Raw genomic sequence first — 27,083 nt, 5'->3', positions numbered from 1 at the left:
ACCAAAAGTCATTTAACGTTTTTAGACCTAAAAATGGTCACTAAAAAAGGTAAAGTCGCCGCTAAAACTAGAAAATCGCTGCAATAGATTCAAAGTCGTCATTTTAGACTCAGACTCGCCAACTTTCTACTTTTTCAAGTGTTTTTGCTTCCGTTTTCTGCTCGATGTTTATCTTCCTTCCATTAAATACTAGAGGCGATTTAGTAAACCTTGAAAGAAGAGTTTATGTCTCATTTTCTTGAAGTTAGACCCACAACCAAATTCGAAAGTCATGAAATAGCTTATAAAGTAAGTATGTTTACTAATGCTAGTGTGAATTATGACATTCCTGTCCGGTGTATTTTCTGCATGCCCATCAAAGACGCATCCCTAACAACACCGGCATCCATGTACCGCTCCTCCTTCATTGATTTTCCCTTTAAACTTTCGTTGATTGGTCGAAGTTTCCATACATGGCAATCCAACAATTCTAACATGAATGTGTTGAATAACATAAAAAGTCTCATACCGGCTAAAACAAATCACCAATTCAAATTTAACTGCATCAACGCGATTTGTGATAAAGTTCCATGCCTATAGTTTTGCACATGTAATCAAGTTGATGCAGTATCGGTGTGGTTAATGATGAATTATTAATCCATCTCCTTGAAATCTTTGTAGCTAATTAAATGGAACATAAATGAAAGTCATACGCATGAACATTACATATTTAGTCTTCAACTAAAGCAAACATGCCACTGGTTTTCATTGTTGTTGGGATGACCGTTTCACAACCTTCACTCTCTACTTCGCAGATGTGGTTTTCCATGAAATAAATTAAAAAGGAAAAATTGGCCAAATAGTCAAAGATAGAATTGTTATTGTTGAATTGATCGAAATCAAAATATTGATGACATAAATCAAATGCCAATGATAAAGCGATTTATTTGGAGGGTGATTGTGCTAGGCCACACAAAGGGTCAACCACTAACTAGGTATCGAATTCAATACAAATATAATACATCCAAGAGGTTCTAACTTCAAACATCCCCCTTACAAATAAAGAGAAATGTCACTAAATTGTAGTACTAATTAGTTCTTACAAGTTTTCAAGTTCTATAAGATTGAAAATTTAAGAATGGCCCTTTGAAAGTCCTTTTAAGTGAATTTTTTTAGAAGAATGCTAGCAGCCTTCTCACTGACCCACTCACACGAGACACATTCTTCCTTTTGTCCTTTGTTTTACAACGATATTTTACTCTAGGGGAGGAGAAAATTATATTCCAAGGGGATGAGGAATTAGGCTAGACCACACAATATGGGTTGCAATCATGAACTAGGTATCAAACTCAAAACAAAAATAATACGTCCTCACAATCCAAGAGAGTCGAAATAGTGGAGAAGAATATCATTAGATCATAATACTAGTTGGTTTAATATACACTACACAAATTCAACCCACAAAGGAATCGAGGCCAACTTGGTTCTTGTATGGCTGCGTCAATGTTTCAAGTTTGGACCACCCAGGTTCCTACATAGCTTAGGCTCTGCCATTTTCATTTTCATTTTCATTTTAAGGACTTGAAATCGGTTTTCTCTTTTCTACTATCGCTCGTATTAAAACAAAAAGAAAAATAACCACTTAATACTACGATCTAGTGATATTCCTCTTCACTTGTAAGTGAAAAGTCTTAAGTTTGATTATCGCCAAAGGTAAATTTGAATCACATTATTGCTAACCTATTGTGAGACTAAGTCCAACCCCCATTCCTTTTAGTGTAGATAATATCGATTGTTAAAAAAAAAATGAAAAATACAATGAGAAGATGAAAGTAATTTAGAATAGTGGGTCCAAAGTCCAAAGTGCAAACATGAAATGGGCCCATAATTGAATACAATCGTCCGTCTTCCACTTCACAGCTTCTGACGACAAAAACCGACGACGTTCAGCGGACACCTGCAGTCGTGGCCGAACCGATTCAGAGGAATCAAAACAACGACGACCCTTGATCGCATCGATTAGATTACAACGATTCGTGGCGTGGAAGCGATTTAATCGTTCGTTAATCGCATGGAAAAATCCTGGTAAAACCCTAAAACTTATTTTTTATTAGCAATATCTGTGAAATTTGGATTGCAAATTAGTTGGTAAGTTAATTCAATTTACGGATAATCAAGTTCAACTCTGATTGATTGCAAATGCAGTTGTATGTATTTCTTGTAAATCAGTTCATGCTGGATAGGGATTATTCATAAGAAGCAAATAAATGGCTAATTAGATGATAATTTAGTGGAATCCATCTGTATTTTTGCACTAATTATAGTAGGATACAACAAGTTAGGGTTCTAAATTAGAACAGAAATAATGCTAATTGACATGTTGGTCCCTGGTGTTTCGGCGACTCTAAATTCCTAGCAGGTCGAAAAGAGGGGAACACCTAAGACCCCTATGTAATAATTGGAGTTCGATTTTTGCCCCTGTTGATGCACAAAATCGAGTGGACCTTGAATCAACGTAAAGACTAACGAGTGATGTGAGGACTTCGTGAGGGCGCTTTGGTCAAAGGTAGACTGACAAAGCTACCTGCAAGGAAGATAGAGTAAGTATCAAAGGGCACCGGTGTGGTACCGGCCTAAGAGCCTCCAATGCTTAAGTTAGCAAAGTAAGTTTAGGTTGCTGCGTGGGTGAGTTTAGTGGTACTATAGTGTTGAATAGTAAATGTGATTAACCCTTTGAATGGAGTAGAGGCTACCTTTTTATAGAGGCAAAGTTGGAGAAGATTTCTTGACTTTGGCCAATGTGGGATTGAATGTATTTAATGTGGTGTTGCCACTTGTTGCATCATGATTGACTCCAACTTGGAGAGAAATCTCCCATTAGTTATGGGAATAGCCCCGTGTCTTGGCTCTCACTTGTTATGAGGTTGATTCGTGCGCTTAGACACCCTTGCTGAAGCGGGGATCCTTCGGATGGTTACCGAGGCTTCCTAGTTGATCTGTACTTGGCGGTTTCAAGGTCGATATAACATATACAAGCATCCCCAATTCTGCATTCCTTTTAAAGTTCGAATCACCATTTTCAATTTTGTCTGTTAAGTGCGCACTACAGGAAAATATTCACATGTTAAGCAGTTTCAAAGTGTTTGATCGATCAAGTCATTCCTTATTGAATAGTTTGAAGATTGGTATCTCATTTACTTTGTAATTGGTTTTAAATGTACTTTTCATGTATTTGGTTTCTTTCGTTCACTAGTCTGAGGCGAAGTATATAGCATCACTGTATCAGTATGAATGGCGTAAAAATCTATATCCTAAGATGACAAAAGCACTGGTAATGCACCTAGGGAAACATGAAAGTTGAATTCATAATGGCCTCGTTACCCGAATTTGGCATCTGTTTAAGTTCTGCTGATGTTTAAGCCTTTACATTTCAGGAGCTTTTTCTTTCGGTTTTCGGTTAGTTCTTATGAGGCAAATGAGCTTCATCATGTAATCCATGTTTATTTAGGACTTAAAAATCAATTTTTGTCCAATTTTGCATCTAATTATTTGCAAGTGCGTTCTCCATTCAGTTTGGTTGTATTTGGCAAGACAAGGAAACCAGTTGAAATATGGCTTGACATGTCTTATTTATACATTTTGGGGCTCTGTTCACTTGGAGTCTGGTGCCCTTTGATGGTCATATATCCTAGATTCCTGGTGCTTTGTGTGACTCAGAGAGTTACATTTGACTCGGGTCTGTTCTGTTTCCTGCTATTCGTAAATTACTAAATTTCATCCCTAGTATTTGCGCAATAATTTCTTTTCTCCAAAAAAAAAAAAAAGGGTGCAATAATCTCCTGTTTAATGCAGTGTCAGTGAATTTGATGTTTATTTGTGAGTTAAAACACTTAATTTCTGTTTCTTATTAGTTGTATTTTGGCTGTTGGTGGAGCAGTTATGCAGTAGCATTTTTTTACCGGGTAGTCTACTAAGTTCTGTACGGTTCTCTGAACTCAGTCTTTGAATTTAACCTCGTCCACTTTCTGTGGAATCAGTTGGAAACTGGTTGCATGCTTATGTGGGTTTGGAACCCTAGTCCTTCGAGAATGCTAACCTGAAAGTAAATTCTAACTGGCTTTAATCGGAGATATTTGGTAATACATGTCATTGTTCCTTTCACATCTTGTTGTTGGTTTCTGCAGTGATTTTCTTATTGTCCTTGAAAAGTTTTACGTAGTTTCTTTCCGACTACGAGTGTTTGGAAACGATAGCTGTTATTTTGTATCTATAAAAGTTGATTTGTGAGTTTAGGTTTGTTTTCGAGAGATGCTTAATGGAACTTTGGTTTTGTGAATATGCAGGCGTCAATGTATCACAGTCGCAGATCAATATCCGGTTTATGAGTCTCAATCGTCCAGGCATAACCATCCGAAGCGATCGAGACCTGCCATGGAAATCGTTACCACATTTCGTGTAAAATGGTTGTAATAAAACTTCGAATCGTATGATAACGAATTAGAAAGCCAAATCACCAGTAAGGCACATGGAGCCTTCAAAGAGGTTCCTAAAATTAGGTTATTTGGACGAAAACCATCACCTGAATGGTTTCGTTCAAAAAACAAAATATTAAGTGAACGGTGGGGGAAGGAAATTTTTTTATTTTTGGTGGACCTTTAGCGGCGATCTTCCGATCGCCATATAATATAGTTTTTGCGGCGAAGAGTGACGACTTTGTTGTCGCAAAAAGTCACATAACATTTGTTAGACTTAAAAATGGCCACTAAAAGTTGTAAAGTGGCCGCTAAAACCAGAAAACCGCCGCAATAGACACAAAATCGTCATTTTAGCCTCAGACTCACCAACTTTCTACTGTTTCAAGTGTTTTTGCTTCCGTTTTCTGCTCGATATTTATCTTCCTTCCATTAAATATTAGAGGGGATTTAGCAAACCTTGAAAGAAGTATTTACGTCTCCTTTTCTTGGAAGTTATAACCACAACCAAATTAGAAAGTCAAAAAGTAGCTTCTAAAGTATGTTTCTTTGCAACTAATGCTAGTGCAACTTATGAGATTTTTTTTCCATTTCATTTTCTGCAGAATGCACGATGTTGCAGCCAAATATTATCCAGTTAATGCTTAAGATTAACTTTACACTTGGAGTAGCTCTCGCAACAAGACTCCGCAACGCCTTCCCCCATTGCGCGGCGTATATCTACCAAGTCGAGCAAAGCAGTATATATATAATTGCAGAAGTAAGTTTGAATGTATATTTGTAGGGGTGATGGAATCATTAATACGAGATTGAGCTATGGCAAGCACAAGCATGCCCATCAAAGACACAGCCCTAGAGCCCTAAAAACACCGGCATCCATATAGCGCTCATATGTCGTCGATTTTCGCTTTGAATTCTCGTTGATTCTCGAAGTTTGATGGCGGAGGAAGTGTAGTTAACACTACAGTTTGTAGGGCAACCGTGTTGTCATCTATAATGGTAATCCCAACAATTTCTAAGATGATTGTGCTGAATAACGGAAAAAGTCTCATATCGGGCTAGAACAAATCACCATTCCAATTTTAATTGCATCAACGCATTTTGTGATAAAGTCTCACGTCTATATATATGCACATGTGGTTAAGTTGACGACAATATCAGTGTGATTAGTGACGAACTATTGGTCTATCTCTTTGAAATCATTCAAGCTATTGAAATGGAGCATAAATGAAAAGTGTACATGCACACAACCTTCAACATTCTCAGATGTGCTTTCCATAAAAATAAAAAAAAATTCGAAATCAAATATTGATGACACATAAACTAAATATCATTGACAAAACGATATTTTATTAAGAGAGGATTTGGCTTGGTTACACAATGGGCCAACCACTAACTAGGTATCGAACTCAACGCAAATATAATGCATCCAAGATGGTCTAAGTTGAGATCTCTCACTTACAAGTAAAGAGAAATATTACTAATAAAATTCAATTTACAAAGGGATCAAGACAACCCTGGTTTCTGTATAGCTCCGTCGCTATTTCTAGTCTAGAACACCCAGGTTCCTTCATAGCTCCGTCATTTCTATTTTCATTTTGGGGACTTAGAAATTAATTTTCCCTCTCTTTTTATCGCTCGTATTAAAAAAAAAAAAAAAAAAAAAAAAGAAGATGAAAGTAATTTAGACATAGTGGGTCCAAAGTGCAAAGTTCAAAACACGAAATGGGCTCATAAGTCGAAAGAAATCCTCTTCGGATCTCTTCTATCAAAATCATCGGATCAAATGATTCGGATCTTTGAAATTTCATCCAACAGTAAAATTGAAGTCAAAATTACACAAAAATCTAGTCCTTCATTTACAATGAGTTTTCAAGGTATTTTTTTTGTAGCTCAACAAGTGGGTGTATAGTTCACCTTAATTTATTCAAATATTAATTTTTCAAACTCTTATAGAGAACTGGGGCTGTACAAACCCCCAAATTTTGGCGCGATATTGATTTAAGCAGTATTACCAACTTGAATATAGCCAGCCTCATGAAGTGAATTGACGAAAATATCCCTAAATGTAACATGTTTTAACGACAAAATGGATGGTTTTACGTGGTAGACTCCAACTGTTAAGAAAGTCTAGGTGATAAAAAACAAAAATTAAAAGTTCAGGTGGTATTATCACGCATACTTGCAAGGTCAAATGGTATTTGTGCAAAAAAAAAAACTCCATAAAATCAATTTGACAATCAATCAAACAACTTTTTTTTTTTTTTTTTTTTTTTTTTTACAGCGATACATTTATAATAAAATAATATAAGAATGAATAGTATCAAACTTGTCATCAACGAAACCTCTCTTCTTGTTTGAAAATAAAAAATAAAAGAAGAAGGTGAATTAGAATAGCCAACAGGATCCTTTCCGGATCCTTTTGGTGAGAATCTTGAGGATCCGTGAATCGTGTTTGTTTATCGTACATTGTACAGTCAGTTTTTGTCAAGTATTGTTTATGTTTATTTTTAAATAAAAATATTTTTTAATTGTACGTTATACGATAAACAAACATGATTCACGAATCTCTGAGATCCTCAAGGAGGATCCGAGGAGGATCCAGACTCTTAGAATAGCGGGTCTGCAAACATGAGACAGGCCCATAAGCGAATACCATCGTCCGTCGGGCCACAGAAAAACCCGGTTTCTCCTTCTCGTTCTTTTCCCTCTCTGCTCCAGAACTTTTAACGACCAAAACGTCGACGTGCAACGGATCCCTGCGATCGTCGCGGAACCGAATCAGACGAATGAAAGCGACGACGACCCTTTATCGCATGGGTCACAACGATTGGTGGTGCGGAAGCGATTAAATCTTTCGTTAATTGAACGGAAACATCCTGGTAAAACCCTAATCCTTTTAGCAATGCAATATTTTGTGAAATTTGGATTATTAAATTATTTGATAATTTAATTCTATTTAGTTAAGTAAATGGCTAATTAAAAATTCAGTTTTGATTGATTGCAAATGCAATTGTATGTATTTATTGGAAACCAGGCTGGATAGGGATTATATATGCGAAGCAAATAAATGGCTAGTTAGATGATAATTTCATGCAATTTATCTGTGTTTTTTGCTCCTAATTATAGTAGGATAAAGAGGGTCACTAAAGGTGCAGGAATAAATTGGTATCGAACTTTCCATCTACAAGATTCGGACCAAGACCTATGACTTACTGTGAAAAAGAATACTACTAGACCATCACCATAGTAAATTAGAACTGAAAGTTTGGATCACCGTTTTCAAGTTCATCGATAAGTACTACACGAAAGTATTCACGTGTTAATGCAGTTTCAAAGTGTTTTATCGAATAGTTTGAAGATTGGTATCTCATTTACTTTGTTATTCGATTTGCATGTATTTTGCGTCTATATGGTTTCTTTCGTTCACTAGCCTGAGGCGAAGTATTTCACATCAATGTATCATCATGAATGCTGTAAAAATGTAGATGATAAAATGACACAAGCACTGGTAATGCACCTAGGGAAACATGAATTTCATACTGTCATGGCGACCCGTATTTGGTGTCCGTTTTAAGTTCTGCAGATGATTAAGCCTTTACATTTTAGGAGCATGTTCTTTCTGTTTTTGGTGGGTTCTTATGAGGCAAATGAACTTCATCACGTCTCCATGTTTTATTTAGGACTTAAACATCAATTTCCGTGTGAGTTTGCATTTCATTGTTTGCAAGAGCATATTGAGATTTCGTCATTCAGTTTGGTTGTATTTGGCAAGGTATGCAAATCGGTCAAATATTCGGTGCCATAACTTATTTATAGCTTGTGGGGTTCTATTCACTTGTGTTCTGGTCCCCTCCAATGCTCATGTATCCCAGACTCCTGGTGCTCTGCGTGAATCAGAGTTAAGTGCGTTACAATTTAGCCTGGTCTTTTCTGTTTCCTGCTGTTCAGGAATTTTGTCCCTTGTATTGTGCAATAATTTCTTTTCTCAAAAAAATTGTGAGTCAAGTTTTGAATTTATGTTCTTTGTTAGTTTTTTCTTCGCCCCACTTAGTGGGAAAAGGTTTTGTAGTTGTTGTTGTTGTTGGTAGTTTTAACTTCGCTGTTGTCGGAGCAGTTATGCAGTATCTGTTTTGGTTCCTCGTGTAGTCTACTTTCGGTGGAGTAAGTAGTTGGAAACTGGCTTCATGCTTTTCTAGGTTTGGAACCCTAGTCCTTTCAGAATGCTAAGCTGAAAATAAATTTCAACTGGTTTTGACCGGTGATATTTGGTAATGCATGTCATAGCTCTCATCTTGTTTTCGTTTTATGCAGTGATTTTCGTAATGTGCTGGAAATGTTTTACGTCGCGTCTTTCCGATTGCAAGTGTTGTTTGGAATATCTTGTTGTTATAAAAGTCGATTTGTGAGCTTAAGTTTTATTTGGAGAGACGCTTAATGGAACTTTGGTTGGGTGAATGTGCAGGCTTCAATGTGTCGCAATGGCTGATCGATATCTGGTTTGTGAGTTTCAATCGTCGAGGCATAATCATCCGAAGCGATCAAGACCTGCCAAGGAAATCGTTACCAAATTTCATTTAAAATGGTTGTAATAAAACTTTGAACGTACGATAACTAATTAGGAAGCCAAATCACCAATCAGGCACATGAAGCCTTCAAAGAGGTTCCTAAAATTAGGTTATTTGGACGAAAACCATCACATGGATGGTTTCGTTCAAAAAACAAAATATTACGTGAACAGGGAGGGAAGGAAAGAATTTAATTTTTTATGGACCTTTAGCGGCGACCTTTAAATCGCCATATAATATAGATTTAGGGGCGACAAGTGACGAATTTATTGTCGCAAAAGGTCATTTAACATGTTTTAGATCTAAAAGTCGTCACTAAAAGTATTAAGGTCGCCACTAAAACTAAAAAACCGCTGCAATAGGTTCAAAATCGTCATTTTAGCCTCAGACTCGCCAACTTTCTACTGATTTAAGTCTTTTAGCTGCAGTTTTCTGCTCAATATTTATCTTCTTTCAATTAAATACTAGAGGCAATTGAAGTAAAGCATGAAAGAAGTATTTACGTCTCATTTTCTTGATGTTATATCCGCAATCCAATTAGAAAGTAATGAAATAGCTTGTAAAGTATGTTTGTTTGCAAATGCTAGTGTGAATTATGACATTTTTTTTTTCCAGTTTATTTTATGCAAAATGCAAGATGTCAGCAGCCGAATAATATCAAGTTAATTCTTAAGTTTAATTTTAGTTTTGGAGTACCTCTCGTAATAAGAATCCGCAAAGCCTTCTCACATAGCGCGGTGTATATCTACAAAGTCAAGCAAAACAATCATAAACAGTTCACACACACAGACACACATAGTATATACACACCTGTGGACGGAGATGGCTTGGGCTCCCGGGCGCCGGGGGGGGGGGGGGGGGTTGGTGATATGTGGGGTGTGGGGTGTGGGCGGGGATGCCCCCACTTAATTATTTTTTAAACTTTTAGTTGCTTGTGATATTAGTATTAACTCTTTTATGCACTATTGCCATCGTTGGAAGAACATATTCAGTCGTAAAATTTCTGTTGAGAAATTGAATGGAAGATTATTGGATAAATGATAACATGATTATTTTTTTATAAAGAGAGATTTAATGGTATTAGTAATGAAGTTGTCATTCAACGTTTGAAAACATGAAACGCGTCGAGGGTTATTGTAATAAGTTGTATAAAAAAACCTTATGGATTAATGTATAAGTGTTTTGTTGAGTACATTCCTGAACTTTTTAATTTGTAACATTGTTATTTGAGAGTACCCCCATCCATGCAGATCTCTAACTTCGTCCTTGCCTGCAGAAGTAAGTTTGAATGTATATTATGGGGGTCATCTTTCGTTGATTTTCGCTTTGAACTCTCGTTGATTCTCGAAGTTTGATGGTGGAGGCAGTGTAGCCAAAGCTACAGTTTTATAAGAAGATCATGTTACAATCTATAATGGCAATCCCAACAATTTCAAAGATGATTGTGTTGAATAATTTTGAAAGTCCTATATGTCGGCTAAAACAAATCATCATTCCAAATTTAATTGGATCAACGTTGTTTGTTGTGCTGAGAGCCGAGGAGTTCTCTCCAAAGAAATCTTCACCCGAATAAATGCGCTTTGTGATAAAGTCTTTTGTCTATAGGTTTGCACATGTGATCAAGTTGATGGCAATATCAATGTAATTGGTGCTAAACTATTAGTCATCTCTTTGAAATCTTTATAGCTAATAAAATATGGAGCATAAATGGAAGTGACACATACATGAACATTATATATGTAGTGTTCAACTAAAGCAAACATGCCATTAGTTTTCATTGTTGTTGGGATGACCGTTTCACAAACCTGCACTTTCTGCCTTCTCAAGTGTGGTTTTATAAAATAAATTAAGAAATAAAATTTTTGCTAAATAATAAAAATTTTATTGCTAAATTGATCGAAATCAAATATTGCTGACACATAAACCAAATATGAATGTGTTGAATCTAAAAATTACAAAACCTACGTGGCGCGCAGGCCGAGTAACTAACAAGCTAACTACGTCCTTCGGTTGAATGCGGGGCGTGCCAACTTGTCGGCCGAGCTTGGCTGAGGAGTAAAATTTGTTGATGTCGCGTCGAGCATGTCGTTGACTTCTCTATCTTGCGATTGCGATCGAGGAAGGAACACTCTCGGTCTCTGGGTTCTATAGCCTAAAGACAAGGCTACTAATTCTTCAGAGTTCACAAATCGTCGGAGCCCGATTCGGTCACTGTGATTATATTCGTAAGAGTATAAGCACGCCGAATCGAGACCAAACTATATGGGCACAGATACTCAAATGTGATGTATGTCTTGATGGTAAACGTAGTTCGGGCGTCGGAATGCCGAACCCTGAAACTTACTTGCGAGTACCCAATCATAAAATCACTCAGCGTCCAATACGCCGAGCAATGCAATTCGTAACACCTGACTATACCGAGAAGGCTAGCAAGATGACCTCTACCAACAAGGATTCGAAAACCCTTCTCAGTTGAGACTTACATAGGTAACCGGTCGGCCTCGACGCAGTGCTGTTTATCCAAACTGAAGGTGCTTTTCGGTCGGCTGATTCTGCGGCAACAGTGCTGTTTATCCAAACTGAAGGTGTTTGCCGGGTGCCTTCACAGTGCTGTTTATCCAAACTGAAGGTATATCGGCAGAAAAAGAAAAAGAAAAGATCTCAAGGTATTTGAGAGGTTTTGCGCAGGGCAATTGTATGCAGATTTTGAAGACCCTTTCTGTTGCATGATTTCCTGTATTTATAGCACCTCATTCCTTGAGACCGATTTGCATCCTGATCTGGATTGGGAGTCCTTGTCCCGTTTCAACTCTAACTCGAACAAACCTACTCCCACTGGGATTCTGAATTTTCCTTCTTTTCGAGGCTTTATTCTTTGCCGGTCAGGAATCCTGGTCGCACCAGGAATTCCTCGACCCTTTTCTATTTATCCGGACTACCTAGGATAGGACTGCCAACTGGCCCGGGATTTATCATTCGGCTCATAGTATTTGACACAACCTTGGGCCGAGCACATCCTGCTGCTGGGCCCAACAATATTATTTTGGGCCCAAACAGAATGTCAAAACGGTATTTTACTAGGATCTAACTTGAGATCTCTCCCTTACAAGTAAAGAGAAATATCACTAAATTGTAGTACTAATTAGCTATAGCAACCCTTTTCAAGTTCTATAAGATTGAAAGTTTTAGAATGGGCCTCTCAGAGTGTTCAAAGTCCTTCAAGTGAAAGAGAATTTAAGAGAATATTAACATTCTTCTCGCTTACCTTTTCATTTCAACATTTTCACTTTTACTTATCTTTTTGTCAATGATAAATTAGAGAGTTCAATGTAGTGCATGGCTTTTAGATCAAACTAAACCCACCCACCCAAGACACACTCTTCATTCCTCACGTTGATTTACAATGATATTCTACTCTAGGGCAGGAGAAAATAATATTCCAAGGGAATAGGGAATTAGGCTAGGGCGCGCAATATGAGGGGCAATCATTTACTAGGTATCAGACTCAACTCAGTCTTAACAATCCAAGAGAGTTGAACTAGTGAAGAAGAATATCATTAGACCATAGTACTATTTTGTTTAATATATACTGAAAAAAAAAAATCACTAATAAAACTCAACTCACACAGGGATCGAGACCAACCTAATTCCCGTATAGCTTCATCACTGTTTCTAGCCTAGACCACCTCGATTCCTACATAGCTCCGGCTCCGCCATTTTCATTTTCATTTTCATTTTGAGGACTTGAAATCGATTTGCCCTCCCTTAATATTGCTCGTATTAAAATAAAAAGGAAATAAAAAAAATATACACAAAATGAAGATGAAAGTGATTTAGAATAGTGGGTCCAAAGTGTAACACACAAAATGGGCTCATAAGCAAATACAATCGCCGGTCGGGCCACAAGAAAATCCAGTTTCTCTCCTCCTCGTTCTTTCTGCTTTCCACTTCAGAGCTTTTGAAGACCAAAACGACGACGTGCAATGTACCCCTGCGATCCTGGCCGAATCGATTCAGTGGAATTAAAACTAGGGCTGGAAAAAAATCCCAAAAATCCCAAACCAAACCGAAAAAATCCCGATCCCAAACCAAAAAAATCCCAAACCAAAATTCCCGAAAATTTCGGTATGTCATCCCGAACCAAACCGAAATTTTCGGTATGGGATTCGGGATTACATCTCCATTTTTTCGGTATTCCCATACCGAATAGAAATAAATATTATATATATATATATATATTATTTTTTAATTGAGGTGTTTGCAAAGGGTGTGGAGAAAGATCATGTCATTCTTCTAGCTGCAAGGTCATCCAGAACTGAAAACCAGGATGCCATTGATGCTGCTATGGTTGGAATGCTTGCCGACCCAAAGGAGGTATAAATCATTTCCAACTTTTCTTGTATGCCCTATAATTGATTCTTCATTAATTCTGGGACGGAATTTTCAATGGATATGCTCATCTTAATGAATTCATTTATACGCAGGCCCGAGCTGGTATTAGAGAGGTGCACTTCATACTCACAGACTAATGAATTGATTTCTGTAATTAGATTTTGGACCTCTGCCTCTGCAAAGAAGATTTCAAGAAGAAGGCTTTTACCATTATTGACAAATATGCTGAACGTGGGCTTCGGTCATTGGCTGTTGCTAGACAGGTTTTATACTCAACCTTGACGTTTTTAGCATCTCTTGCACTTTTTTCAGTTTTATAAGAAGTAGAGCACCGGCTTATAATTGTGATTGGTATATGTTTACAGGAAGTGCCGGCGAAAACAAAAGAAGGTTCTGGTGGTCCATGGCAGTTCGTTGGATTGTTGCCTCTTTTCGACCCTCCAAGACATGATAGTGCAGAAACCATCCGCCAGGCTCTTAACCTTGGTGTAAATGTTAAGATGATTACTGGTAAATCGGTTAATATTCAACCTACTTTAATGGGTAGTGGGTAGATTAAAGCTTAATTTTAGCCCAAAAATATAATATGTCAAATTTTAGCCCAAAAACATAATATGTCAAATTTTAGTCCAAAAGCCCAAAAACATTTCGGGATTCCCGATTTGTTCCGAAATCCCGAAATTATTTCGGGATTCCCGAAAATTTGGTTTGGGATTGGTATTGAATTTGGGATTCCCAAAAATTTCGGTTTGGGAATCGGGACAAGGGTTTCGGTATGGGATCCCATACCGAACCACCCCTAATTAAAACAACAACGACCTTACTAGTCCCATCATCGTCGGCTAGTCACATTGATCGCATCCCCAACGATTCGTGGCGTGGAAGCGATTTGATCGTTCGTTAATCGCATGGATTAATCCTGGTAAAAACCCTAAAACTTAATCTTATTAGCAATATTTGTGAAATTTGGATGCAAATTAGTTGGTAGTTAATTCAATTTAGTTAAATAAATGGCTAATTTAATTCAACTTTGATTGATTGCAAATGCAATTGTATCTATTTCTTGTAAATCAGTTCATGCCGGATAGGGATTATTTATCAGAATTCAAATAATTGGCTAATTAGATGATAATTTAGTGGAATTTATCTGTGTTTTTGCACCTAAGTATAGTAGGATACATCAAGGTAGGGTTGCAAATTAGAACAGAAATACTTAGAAGTGCAATGTTGGTCCCTAGTGATTGGGCGGCTCTAAATTCCGAGCAGGTCGAAAAGAGGGAAACACCTAAGACCCTACGCAATAATTGGAATTTGATTTTTGAGACCTCTCCTGTTGATGCACAAAATCGAGTGGATAGTGAATCTACGTAAAGAGTGATGTGAGGACCTACGTGGGGGCGCTTATGTCAAAGGTAGATGGACAAAGCAACCTGCAAGGAAGATAGAGTAAGTACCGAAGGGCACCGGTGTGGCGCTGGCCTAAGAGCCCTCCGATGTTTAAGTTAGCAAAGTATGTTTACGGTGCCAAGTGAGTGAGTTTAGTGGTAATATAGTGTTGAACAGTAAATGTGATTAACCCTTTGAATGGAGTAGAAGTTACCTTTTTATAGAGGCAAAGTTGTAGAAGATTTTTTGACTTTGGCCAATGTGGGATTGAATGTATTTAATGTGGTGTTGTCGCATCATGATTGGTCTCCAAGTTGGAGAGAAATCTCTCATTAATCATGGGAATAGCCACGTGTCGTGGCTCTCACTTGTTGTGAGGTCGATTCGTGCGCTTTGGCACCTTTACTGAAGCAGGGATCCTTTGGAGGGTTACCGAGGCTTCCTAGTTGACCGGTACTCGGTGGTTTTGAGGTCGATATAATATGGTACAAACATCTCCAATCCTGATTCCTTTTAAAGATTGAATCACCGTTTACAATTTCGTCTGTAAGTACATACCACCGGAAAATGTTGACATGTTAATGCAGTTTCAAAGTGTTTGATCCAACAAGTTATTCTTTATCGAATAGTTTGAAGATTGGTATCTCATTTACTTTGTAATTGGTTTTAGATGAACTTTTGGTCTATTTGGTTTGTTTCGTCCACTAGTCTGAGAAGAAGTATATAGCATCACTATATCGGTATGAATGGCATAAAAATCTATATCCTAAAATGACAAAAACACTGGTAATGCACCTAGGGAAACATGAACATCGAATTCATAAGGGCCCCGTGACTCGAATTTGGCATCTGTTTTAAGTTCTGCTGATGTTTAATCCCCTTACATTTCTGGAGTTTTTTCTTTCTGTTTTCGGTTGTTTCTTATGAGGCAAATGGGCTTCATCATGTCATCCATGTTTTATTTAGGACTTAAACACCAAGTTTTGTCCGAGTTTGCATCTCATTGCTTCCAAGTGCTTATTGAGATTTCTCCAATCAGTTTCGATGTATTTGGTAAGATAAGGAAATCAGTCAAATATGGTGTGACATGTCTTATTTATATCTTTTGGGGCTCTGAAATCAGTCGAATATGGCGTGACATGTCTTATTTAAACCTTTTGGGGCTCTGTTCACTTGGTGTCTGGTTCCCTTTAATTCAATTTAGGTAAATAAATGGTAATTAAATTCAGTTTTGATTGATTGCAAATGCAATTGCATGTATTTCTTTGAAGCCAGTTCATCCTGGATAGGGATTTATATATGCGAAGCAAATAAATGGCCAATTAGATGATAATTTCATGCAATGTATCTGTGTTTTTTGCTCCTAATTATAGCAGGATACAAAGGGGTCATTAAATGTGCCGGAATAAATTGGTATCAAACTCTTCATTCACGAGATTCGAACCAAAACCTACGACTCACAAGTGAAAAAGAATACTACTTGACTAAGTGGGGAAGTGGGAAGTGAAATGTTGGTCCCCATGTAATATTTGGTAATGCTTGTCAATGCTATCATCTTGTTTTCTGTCTATGCAGTGATTTTAGTAAAGTCCTAGAATTTTTTTGGGTAATTCTATTAACACCCCACAATCTTATGAATACACCCCATAATATATTTTTTCAGTTAAATTTTTGTTTATACCTTGACGAATTAAGTTCTGAAGTCGAAAATAAACCCCATCCACCCCCTTATGCCGGCTGCCAACCAATAGTGTCTGGGCAAAAAATCCCAGCCACTCGCGATGCTCTTTCTCTCCATATATATTCAATCGCCAGCCACTTGCCAGTAGGTAATTGGGAATTGGGGTATGTGAATCAAGAGTGTTGGTCAATTCTCGGTCGGTTAGAGAGTCGGTCTTGGTTGCCAACTTCCCCGACGTGGGGGGTTTTTGGCTGTGCTGATATCGATGACGGATACCTCTTATATGGGTGGCCCGTGGCTGTGGAGCTAGCTTTTTTGCCGTCATTTGTTTATGGGGATGGGGTGGCTTCTGAAAAATGGAGTGCAAAGTTGGAATTTTAGATGCACATTTTAAATGTGGGGTGTATTCATAAAGATGTGGAGCATTAATAAAAAAACCTATTTTTTAACGTAGTTTCTTTCTTTATGACGGCAAGTGTTAGTTTGAGAAAACGAAAGCTGTTATTTTATTTTTATAAAAGTTGATTTGTGAGCTTTCAGTTTTATTTGGAGAGATGCTTAATGGAACTTTGGTTGGGTGAATATGCAGGCTTAAATGTATCACAGTCGCAGATCAATATCCGGTTTATGAATCTGAATCGTCCAGGCATAATCATCCGAAGCGATCAAGACCTGCCATAGAAATCGTTACCAAATTTCGTTTGAAATACCTTGTAATAAAACTTTGAACGTACGATAACAAATTAGGAAGCCAAATCACCAGTAAGGCACATGGAGCCTTCAAAGAGGTTCCAAAAATTAGGTTATTTGGACGAAAACCATCGCCTGAATGGTTTTGTCCAAAATCCAAAATATTACCTGAACGGGGAGGGAAGGGAAATAATTTTATTTTTGGTGGACCTTTAGCGGCGGCCTTTTGATCGCCGTATAATATAGTTTTTGTGGCAAAAAGTGACGAATTTATTGTCACCAAAAGTCATTTAACGTTATAGACCTAAAAATGGTCACTAAAAGGGGTAAAGTCGCCGCTAAAACTAGAAAATCGCTGCAATAGATTCAAAATCGTCATTTTAGACTCAGATTCACCAACTTTCTTCTTTTACAAGTGATTTTGCTTCCGTTTTCTGCTCGATGTTTATCTTCCTTCCATTAAATACTAGAGGCGATTTAGTAAACCTTGAAAGAAGAGTTTATGACATTTTTGTCTGGTGTATTTTCTGCATGCCCATCAAAGACGCATCCCTAAAAACACCGGCATCCATATAGCGCTCCTCTTTCATTGATTTTTCCTTTAAACTTTCGTTGATTGGTCGAAGTTTCCATACATGGCAATCCAACAATTCTAACATGATTGCGTTGAATAACGTAAAAAGTCTCACACCGGCTAAAACAAATCACCACTTCAAATTTAACTGCATCAACGTGATTTGTGATAAAGTTCTATGCCTATAGGTTTGCACATGTAATCAAGTTGATGCAATATCGGTGTGGTTAATGATGAATTATTAATCCATCTCTTTGAAATCTTTGTAGCTAATTAAATGGAACATAAATGAAAGTGATACGCATGAACATTACATATTTAGTCTTCAACTAAAGCAAACATGCCACTGGTTTTCATTGTTGTTGGGATGACCATTTCACAACCTTCACTCTCTACCTTCGCAGATGTGGTTTTCCATGAAATAAATTAAAAAGGAAAAATTGGCCAAATAGTCAAAGATAGAATTGTTATTGTTGAATTGATCGAAATCAAATATTGATGACATAAATCAAATGCCAATGATAAAGCAATTTATTTGGAGGGTGATTGTGCTAGGCCACACAAAGGGTCAACCACTAACCAGGTATCAAATTCAATACAAATATAATACATCCAAGAGGTTCTAACTTCAAACATCCCCCTTACAAATAAAGAGAAATGTTACTAAATTGTCGTACTAATTAGTTCTTACAAGTTTTCAAGTTCTATAAGATTGAAAATTTAAGAATGGCCCTTTGAAAGTCCTTTTAAGTGAATTTTTTTAAAAGAATGCTAGCAGCCTTCTCACTGACCCACTCACACGAGACACATTCTTCCTTCTGTCCTTTGTTTTACAACGATATTTTACTCTAGGGGAGGAGAAAATTATATTCCAAGGGGATGAGGAATTAGGCTAGACCACACAATATGGGCTGCAATCATGAACTAGGTATCAAACTCAAAACAAAAATAATACGTCCTCACATTCCAAGAGAGTCGAAATAGTGGAGAAGAATGTCATTAGATTATAATACTAGTTGGTTTAATATATACTAAAAAAAAATCACTAATAAAATTCAACCCACAAAGGAATCAAGGCCAACCTGGTTCTTGTATGGCTGCGTCAATGTTTCAAGTCTGGACCACCCAGGTTCCTACATAGCTTAGGCTCTGCCATTTTCATTTTCATTTTCATTTTAAGGACTTGAAATCGGTTTTCTCTTTTCTACTATCGCTCGTATTAAAACAAAAAGAAAAATAGCCACTTAATACTACGATCTAATGATATTCCTTTTCACTTGTAAGTGAAAAGTCTTAGGTTTGATTATCGCCAAAGGTAAGTTTGAACCATATTATTGCTAACCCAGTGTGAGACTAAGTCCAACCCCCTTCCTTTTAGTGTAGATAATATCAATTGTCAAAAAAAAAAATGAAAAATACAAAGAGAAGATGAAAGTAATTTAGAATAGTGGGTCCAGAGTCCAAAGTGCAAACATGAAATGGGCCCATAATTGAATACAATCGTCCGTCTTCCACTTCACAGCTTCTGACGACAAAAACCGACGACGTTCAGCGGACACCTGCAGTCGTGGCCGAACGGATTCAGAGGAATCAAAACAACGACAACCCTTGATCGCATCGATTAGATTACAACGATTCGTGGCGTGGAAGCGATTTAATCGTTCGTTAATCGCATGGAAAAATCCTGGTAAAACCCTAAAACTTATTTTTTATTAGCAATATCTGTGAAATTTGGATTGCAAATTAGTTGGTAAGTTAATTCAATTTACGGATAATCAAGTTCAACTTTGATTGATTGCAAATGTAGTTGTATGTATTTCTTGTAAATCAGTTCATGCTGGATAGGGATTATTTATAAGAAGCAAATAAATGGCTAATTAGATGATAATTTAGTGGAATCCATCTGTATTTTTGCACTAATTATAGTAGGATACAACAAGTTAGGGTTCTAAATTAGAACAGAAATAATGCAAATTGAAATGTTGGTCCCTGGTGTTTCGGCGACTCTAAATTCCTAGCAGGTCGAAAAGAGGGGAACACCTAAGACCCCTATGTAATAATTGCAGTTTGATTTTTGCCCCTGTTGATGCACAAAATCGAGTGGACCTTGAATCAATGTAAAGACTAACGAGTGATGTGAGGACTTCGTGAGGGCGCTTTGGTCAAAGGTAGACTGACAAAGCTACCAGCAAGGAAGATAGAGTAAGTATCAAAGGGCACCGGTGTGGTACCGGCCTAAGAGCCTCCAATGCTTAAGTTAGCAAAGTAATTTTAGGGTGCCGCGTGGGTGAGTTTAGTGGTACTATAGTGTTGAATAGTAAATGTGATTAACCCTTTGAATGGAGTAGAGGTTACCTTTTTATAGGGGCAAAGTTGGAGAAGATTTCTTGACTTTGGCCAATGTGGGATTGAATTTATTTAATGTGGTGTTGCCACTTGTTGCATCATGATTGACTCCAACTTGGAGAGAAATCTCCCATTAGTTATGGGAATAGCCCCGTGTCTTGGCTCTCACTTGTTATGAGGTTGATTCGTGCGCTTAGACACCCTTGCTGAAGCGGGGATCCTTCGGATGGTTACCGAGGCTTCCTAGTTGATCTGTACTTGGCGGTTTCGAGGTCGATATAACATATACAAGCATCCCCAATTCTGCATTCCTTTTAAAGTTCGAATCACCATTTTCAATTTTGTCTGTTAAGTGCGCACTACAGGAAAATATTCACATGTTAAGCAGTTTCAAAGTGTTTGATCGATCAAGTCATTCCTTATTGAATAGTTTGAAGATTGGTATCTCATTTACTTTGTAATTGGTTTTAGATGTACTTTTCATGTATTTGGTTTCTTTCGTTCACTAGTCTGAGGCGAAGTATATAGCATCACTGTATCAGTATGAATGGCATAAAAATCTATATCCTAAGATGACAAAAGCACTGGTAATGCACCTAGGGAAACATGAATGTTGAATTCATAATGGCCTTGTGACCCAAATTTGGCATCTGTTTAAGTTCTGCTGATGTTTAAGCCTTTACATTTCAGGAGCTTTTTCTTTCGGTTTTCGGTTAGTTCTTATGAGGCAAATGAGCTTCATCATGTAATCCATGTTTATTTAGGACTTAAAAATCAAATTTGGTCCAATTTTGCATCTAATTATTTGCAAGTGCGTTCTTCATTCAGTTTGGTTGTATTTGGCAAGACAAGGAAACCAGTTGAAATATGGCTTGACATGTCTTATTTATACATTTTGGGGCTCTGTTCACTTGGAGTCTGGTGCCCTTTGATGGTCATATATCCTAGATTCCTGGTGCTTTGTGTGACTCAGAGAGTTACATTTGACTCGGGTCTGTTCTGTTTCCTGCTATTCGTAAATTACTAAATTTCATCCCTAGTATTTGCGCAATAATTTCTTTTCTCCAAAAAAAAAAAAAATGGTGCAATAATCTCCTGTTTAATGCAGTGTCAGTGAATTTGATGTTTATTTGTGAGTTAAAACACTTAATTTCTGTTTCTTATTAGTTGTATTTTGGCTGTTGGTGGAGCAGTTATGCAGTAGCATTTTTTTACCGGGTAGTCTACTAAGTTCTGTACGGTTCTCTGAACTCAGTCTTTGAATTTAACCTCGTCCACTTTCTGTGGAATCAGTTGGAAACTGGTTGCATGCTTATGTGGGTTTGGAACCCTAGTCCTTCGAGAATGCTAACCTGAAAGTAAATTCTAACTGGCTTTAATCGGAGATATTTGGTAATACATGTCATTGTTCCTTTCACATCTTGTTGTTGGTTTCTGCAGTGATTTTCTTATTGTCCTTGAAAAGTTTTACGTAGTTTCTTTCCGACTACGAGTGTTAGTTTGGAAACGATAGCTGTTATTTTGTATCTATAAAAGTTGGTTTGTGAGTTTAGGTTTGTTTTCGAGAGATGCTTAATGGAACTTTGGTTTTGTGAATATGCAGGCGTCAATGTATCACAGTCGCAGAACAATATCCGGTTTATGAGTCTCAATCGTCCAGGCATAACCATCCGAAGCGATCGAGACCTGCCATGGAAATCGTTACCACATTTCGTGTAAAATGGTTGTAATAAAACTTCGAACGTATGATAACGAATTAGAAAGCCAAATCACCAGTAAGGCACATGGAGCCTCCAAAGAGGTTCCTAAAATTAGGTTATTTGGACGAAAACCATCACCTGAATGGTTTCGTTCAAAAAACAAAATATTAAGTGAACGGGGAGGGAAGGAAATATTTTTATTTTTGGTGGACCTTTAGCGGCGATCTTCCTATCGCCATATAATATATTTTTTGCGGCGAAGAGTGACGACTTTGTTGTCGCAAAAAGTCACTTACATTTTTTAGACTTAAAAAATGGTCACTAAAAGTTGTAAAGTGGCCGCTAAAACCAGAAAACCGCCGCAATAGACACAAAATCGTCATTTTAGCCTCAGACTCACCAACTTTCTACTGTTTCAAGTGTTTTTGCTTCCGTTTTCTTCTCGATATTTATCTTCCTTCCATTAAATACTAGAAGGGATTTAACAAACCTTGTAAGAAGTATTTACGTCTCCTTTTCTTGGAAGTTATATCCTCAACCAAATTAGAAAGTCAAGAAGTAGCTTCTAAAGTATGTTTCTTTGCAACTAATGCTAGTGCGACTTATGAGACTTTTTTTCCATTTCATTTTCTGCAGAATGCACGATGTTGCAGCCAAATAATATCCAGTTAATGCTTAAGATTAATTTTACACTTGGAGTAGCTCTCGCATCAAGACTCCGCAATGCCTTCCCCCATTGCGCGGCGTATATCTACCAAGTCGAGCAAAGCAATATATATATATAATTGCAGAAGTAAGTTTGAATGTATATTTGTAGGGGTGATGGAATCATTAATACGAGCTTGAGCTATGGCAAGCACAAGCATGCCCATCAAAGACACAGCCCTAAAAACACCGGCATCCATATAGCGCTCATATGTCGTCGATTTTCGCTTTGAACTCTCGTTGATTATCGAAGTTTGATGGCGGAGGAACTGTAGTTAACACTACAGTTTGTAGGGCAACCGTGTTGTCATCTATAATGGTAATTCCAACAATTGCTAAGATGATTGTGTTGAATAACGGAAAAAGTCTCATATCGGCTAGAACAAATCAACATTCTAATTTTAATTGCATCAATGCGTTTTGTGATAAAGTTCCACGCCTATATATATGCACATGTGGTTAAGTTGACGACAATATCAGTGTGATTAGTGACGAACTATTAGTCCATCTCTTTGAAATCATTCAAGCTCTTGAAATGGAGCATAAATGAAAAGTGTACATGCACACAACCTTCAACCTTCTCAGATGTGTTTTCCATAAAAAAAAAATAAATCGAAATCAAATATTGATGACACATAAACTAAATATCATTGACAAAACGATATTTTATTTAGAGAGGATTTGGCTAGGCTACACAATGGGCCAACCACTAATTAGGTATCGAACTCAACACAAATATAATACATCCAAGATGGTCTAAGTTCAGATCTTTCACTTACAAGTAAAGAGAAATATTACTAATAAAATTCAATTCACAAAGGGATCGAGACCACCCTGGTTTCAGTATAGCTCTGTCGCTGTTTCTAGTCTAGACCACCCAAGTTCCTTCATAGCTCTGTCATTTCTATTTTCATTTTGAGGACTTAGAAATTAATTTTCCCTCTCTTTTTATCGCTAGTATTAAAGAAAAAAAAACAAAAAGATGAAAGTAATTTAGAAATAGTGGGTCCAAAGTGCAAAGTGCAAAGTGCAAAACACGAAATGGGTTCATAAGTCAAAAGAAATCAAAATCATCGGATCAAATAATTTAGATCTTTGAAATTTCATCTAACAGTAAAAAAAATTATTATAACATTTAAGGAATCAAAACAGATGGACCCTTAGATGAAATTTCAAAAATTCAAATCATTTGATCGGATGCTGTTAGTGGAAAAGATCCTCTCCGATCTCTTTCCCTCGTAAGCCAAAAGAAAACCCAGCTTCTCTGCTTCTCATTCTTTTTCCTTTCCACTTCACACAACTTCTGACGACCAAAAACGACCACGTGCGGCGGACACCTGCGGTCGTGGCAGAACCGATTCAGAGGAATCAAAACAACGACGACCCTTGATCGCATGGAGCACAACGATTTGGGGCGTGGAAGCGATTATATCGTTCGTTAATCACATGGAAGAATCCTGGTAAAACCCTAAAACGTAATTCTTGTTAGCAATATTTGTGAAATTTGGATTGCGAATTTGTTGGTAGGTTAATTCAATTTATGGCTAATTAAATTCAACTTTGATTGATTGCAAATGCAATTGTATGTATTTCCTGGAAATCAGTTCATGCTGGATAGGGATTATTTATCAGAATTCAAATAAATGGCTAATTAGATGATGATTTAGTTGAATTTATCTGTGTTTTTGCACCTAATTATAGTAGGATACAACAAGGAAGGGTTGCAAATTAGAACAGAAATACTTCGAAGTGAAATGTTGGTCCCTAGTGATTGGGCGGCTCTAAACTTCCGAGCACGTCAAAAAGAGGGAAACACCTAAGACCCTATTTGATTTTTGAGACCTCTCCTGTTGATGCACAAAATCGATTTGATCTTGAATCAATGTAAAGACTAAAGAGTGATGAGAGGGCATTCGTGAGGGCGCTCTGGTCAAAGGTAGACGGGCAAAGCAACCTGCAAGGAAGATAGTAAGTATCGAAGGGCGCCAGTGTGGTACTGGCCTAAGAGCCTTCGATGCTTAAGTTAGCTAGTAAGTTTAGGGTGCTGCGTGGGTGAGTTTAGTGGTAAATAGTGTTGAATAGTAAATGTGATTAACCCTTTGAATGGAGCAGAAGTTACCTTTTTATAGAGGTAAAGTTGGAGAAGATTTCTTGACTTTGGCCAATGTGGGTTTGGATGTATTGATGTGGTGTTGCACTTGTCGCATTGTGATTGACTCCAAGTTGGGGAGAAATCTCACATTAGGACTCACGGGAATAACCATGTATCGTGACTCTCACTTGTTGTGAGGTTAATTTGTGGGCTTCGGCACCCTTGTTGAAGCGGGGATCCTTTGGAGGGTTACTGAGGCTTCCTAGTTGACCAGTACTCGGTGGTTTCGAGGTCAATGTAATGTGGTACAACCATCCCCAATTCTGCATTTCTTTTAAAGTTTGAATCACCATTTTCAATTTTGTCCATAAGTACACACTACAGGAAAATGTTCACATGTTAATGCAGTTTCCAAGTGTTTGATCCAACAAGTTATTCCTTATCGAATAGTTTGAAGATTGGTATCTCATATACTTTGTAATTGGTTTTCGATGTACTTTTCGTGTATTTGGTTTCTTTCCTTCACTAGTCTGAGGTGAAGTATATAGCATCGCTGTATCAGTATGAATGGCGGAAAATTCTATATCCTAAAATGACAAAAGCACTAATAATGTACGTCGGGAAACATGAATGTCAAGTTCGTAATGGCCCTGTGACCTGATTTTGGTGTCTATTTTAAGTTCTGCTGATGTTTAAGCCTTTGCATTTCAGGAGCTTTTTCCGTTTGTTTTTGGTTATTTCTTATGTGGAAAATGAGCTTCATCAGGCCATCCATGTTTTATTTAGGACTTAAACATCAGTTTTTGTCTGAGTTTGCATCTCATTGTTTGCAAGTGCATATTGAGATTTCTCCATTCAGTTTGGTTGTATTTGGCAAGATAAGGAAATCAGTCGAATATAATGTGACGTCTTATTTATACCTTTTGGGGCTCTGTTCACTGGGTGTCTGGTGCCCTTTGATGGTCATGTATCCTAGATTCCTAGTGCTTTGTGTGACTCAGAGTGAGTTAGCTATTTGTAAATTACTAAATTTTATCCCTTGTATTTGTGCAATAATTTATTTTCTCAAAAAAAGAAAAAAAGAAGCAATAATCTCTTGTTTAATGCAGTGTCAGTGAATTTGATGTTTATTTGTGAGTTAAACAGTTGAATTTCTGTTTCTTATTAGTTGTATTTTGGCTGTTGTCGGACAGTTATGTAGTAACATTCTTTTTCCGTGTAGTCTACTAAGTTCTGTACGTTTCTCTGAACTCAGTCTTAGAATTTGACCTGGTTCACTTTCCGTGGAATTAGTTGGAAACTGGTTACATGCTTATGTGGGTTTGGAACCCTAGTCCTTCGAGAATGCTAACATGAAAATAAATTCGAACTGGCTGTGATCGGAGATATTTGGTAATACATGTTGTTATTCCTTTCTCATCTCGTTGTTATCATTGTCCGTTTCTCATCTTGTTGTTGGTTTCTGCAGTGATGTTTTTAATGTCCTTGAATTTTTTTACGAAGTTTTTTTCCGACTACAAGTGTTAGTTTGGGAAAAAAATAGCTGTTATTTTGTTTCTATAAAAGTTGATTTGCGAGTTTAGGCTTGTTTTGGGGAGATGCTTAATGGAACTTTGATTAGGTGTTTTTGCAGGCTTCGACGTAACACCGTCACGGATCAATGTCCAGGTTATAAGTCTCAGTGATCCAGGCATCACAGCTCACTTCGAATCATCTGAGAATCACTCAAGTACGGGCCAAGAGTCGGGAATTGTTACCAAATTTCGTTTGAAATGGTTGTAAGGCTTAATACTGTATCCGTAGATGGATCCTTCAAAAGGATCCCTAAAATTAGGTTATTGGACGAAAGCCATTAAAATGGTTGGAAGGATTAATATTGTATCCTTAGATGGATCCTTCAAGGGTCCATAAAATTAGGTTATTGGACGAAAACCATCACCTGAATGGTTCCGTAAAAAAAACAAAAATATTACCTTAAGAGTTGGGGGGAAGGGAAGCTTTTAATTTCTGTTGGACTTTTAGCGGCGACCTTTTAATCGCTACAAAAAATCTCTTTTGCAACGAATTGATTTGTTGCAAAAGGTTATTTACATCTTTTGCGACAACTAGCGAGGAATTTTATTGTCGCAAGAGAAAATTTATATCGTTTTCACATTTAAATGGTCACAAAAAGCCAGAAAATCGCTGCTAAAACATGAAAACCGCCGCAATAAATGAAAATCGTCATTTTAAACTTAAGACTCGTTACGTTCTGCTGATTCAAGTGCTTTTGCTTCTGTTTTCTGCTAGACATTTATCTTCCACCCCTTAAATACCACGGGCAACTCAGTAAAATCGTGGAAGAACTATTTTATGTCTTATTTTCTTGATGTTATATCCGCAATCTAAGTAGTAAGCTATGTAATAGCTTGTAAAATTGGAGGTCTTTCATGTTTAACTTTGTTTGCAACTATGACATATTTTCCACTTTATTTTCTGCAGCATGCATGCAAGACGTA

General features: G+C 37.3%; 4 long non-coding RNA genes and 1 pseudogene across 4 annotated transcripts; all 5 read left to right on the top strand.

The window, feature by feature from the left end:
- Positions 1 to 1,844: 1,844 nt before the first annotated feature.
- Positions 1,845 to 4,707, top strand: LOC103961351. The gene is made up of 2 exons (XR_669383.3): positions 1,845 to 2,064; positions 4,323 to 4,707. It is a non-coding gene; the product is annotated as an uncharacterized LOC103961351 (long non-coding RNA).
- A 2,346-nt stretch (positions 4,708 to 7,053) lies between these two features.
- LOC108868239 lies at positions 7,054 to 9,226 on the top strand. Its single transcript, XR_007255629.1, has 3 exons — positions 7,054 to 7,333; positions 8,227 to 8,352; positions 8,917 to 9,226. It is a non-coding gene; the product is annotated as an uncharacterized LOC108868239 (long non-coding RNA).
- Positions 9,227 to 13,267: 4,041 nt separating this feature from the next.
- LOC125473918 lies at positions 13,268 to 13,965 on the top strand (annotated as a pseudogene).
- A 5,249-nt stretch (positions 13,966 to 19,214) lies between these two features.
- On the top strand, positions 19,215 to 21,984 carry LOC125472095. The gene is made up of 2 exons (XR_007254046.1): positions 19,215 to 19,429; positions 21,692 to 21,984. It is a non-coding gene; the product is annotated as an uncharacterized LOC125472095 (long non-coding RNA).
- A 1,687-nt stretch (positions 21,985 to 23,671) lies between these two features.
- LOC125473861 lies at positions 23,672 to 26,529 on the top strand. Its single transcript, XR_007255628.1, has 2 exons — positions 23,672 to 23,953; positions 26,207 to 26,529. It is a non-coding gene; the product is annotated as an uncharacterized LOC125473861 (long non-coding RNA).
- The last annotated feature ends 554 nt before the right edge of the window (positions 26,530 to 27,083 follow it).

Source organism: the organism of the source record quoted next, unplaced genomic scaffold (genome assembly GCF_019419815.1).
Source record: "Pyrus x bretschneideri cultivar Hongxiangsu unplaced genomic scaffold, Pyrus_bretschneideri_v1 Contig11, whole genome shotgun sequence".
NCBI lineage: Eukaryota > Viridiplantae > Streptophyta > Magnoliopsida > Rosales > Rosaceae > Pyrus > Pyrus x bretschneideri.
This window is presented reverse-complemented; position numbering and strand designations above follow the sequence as displayed.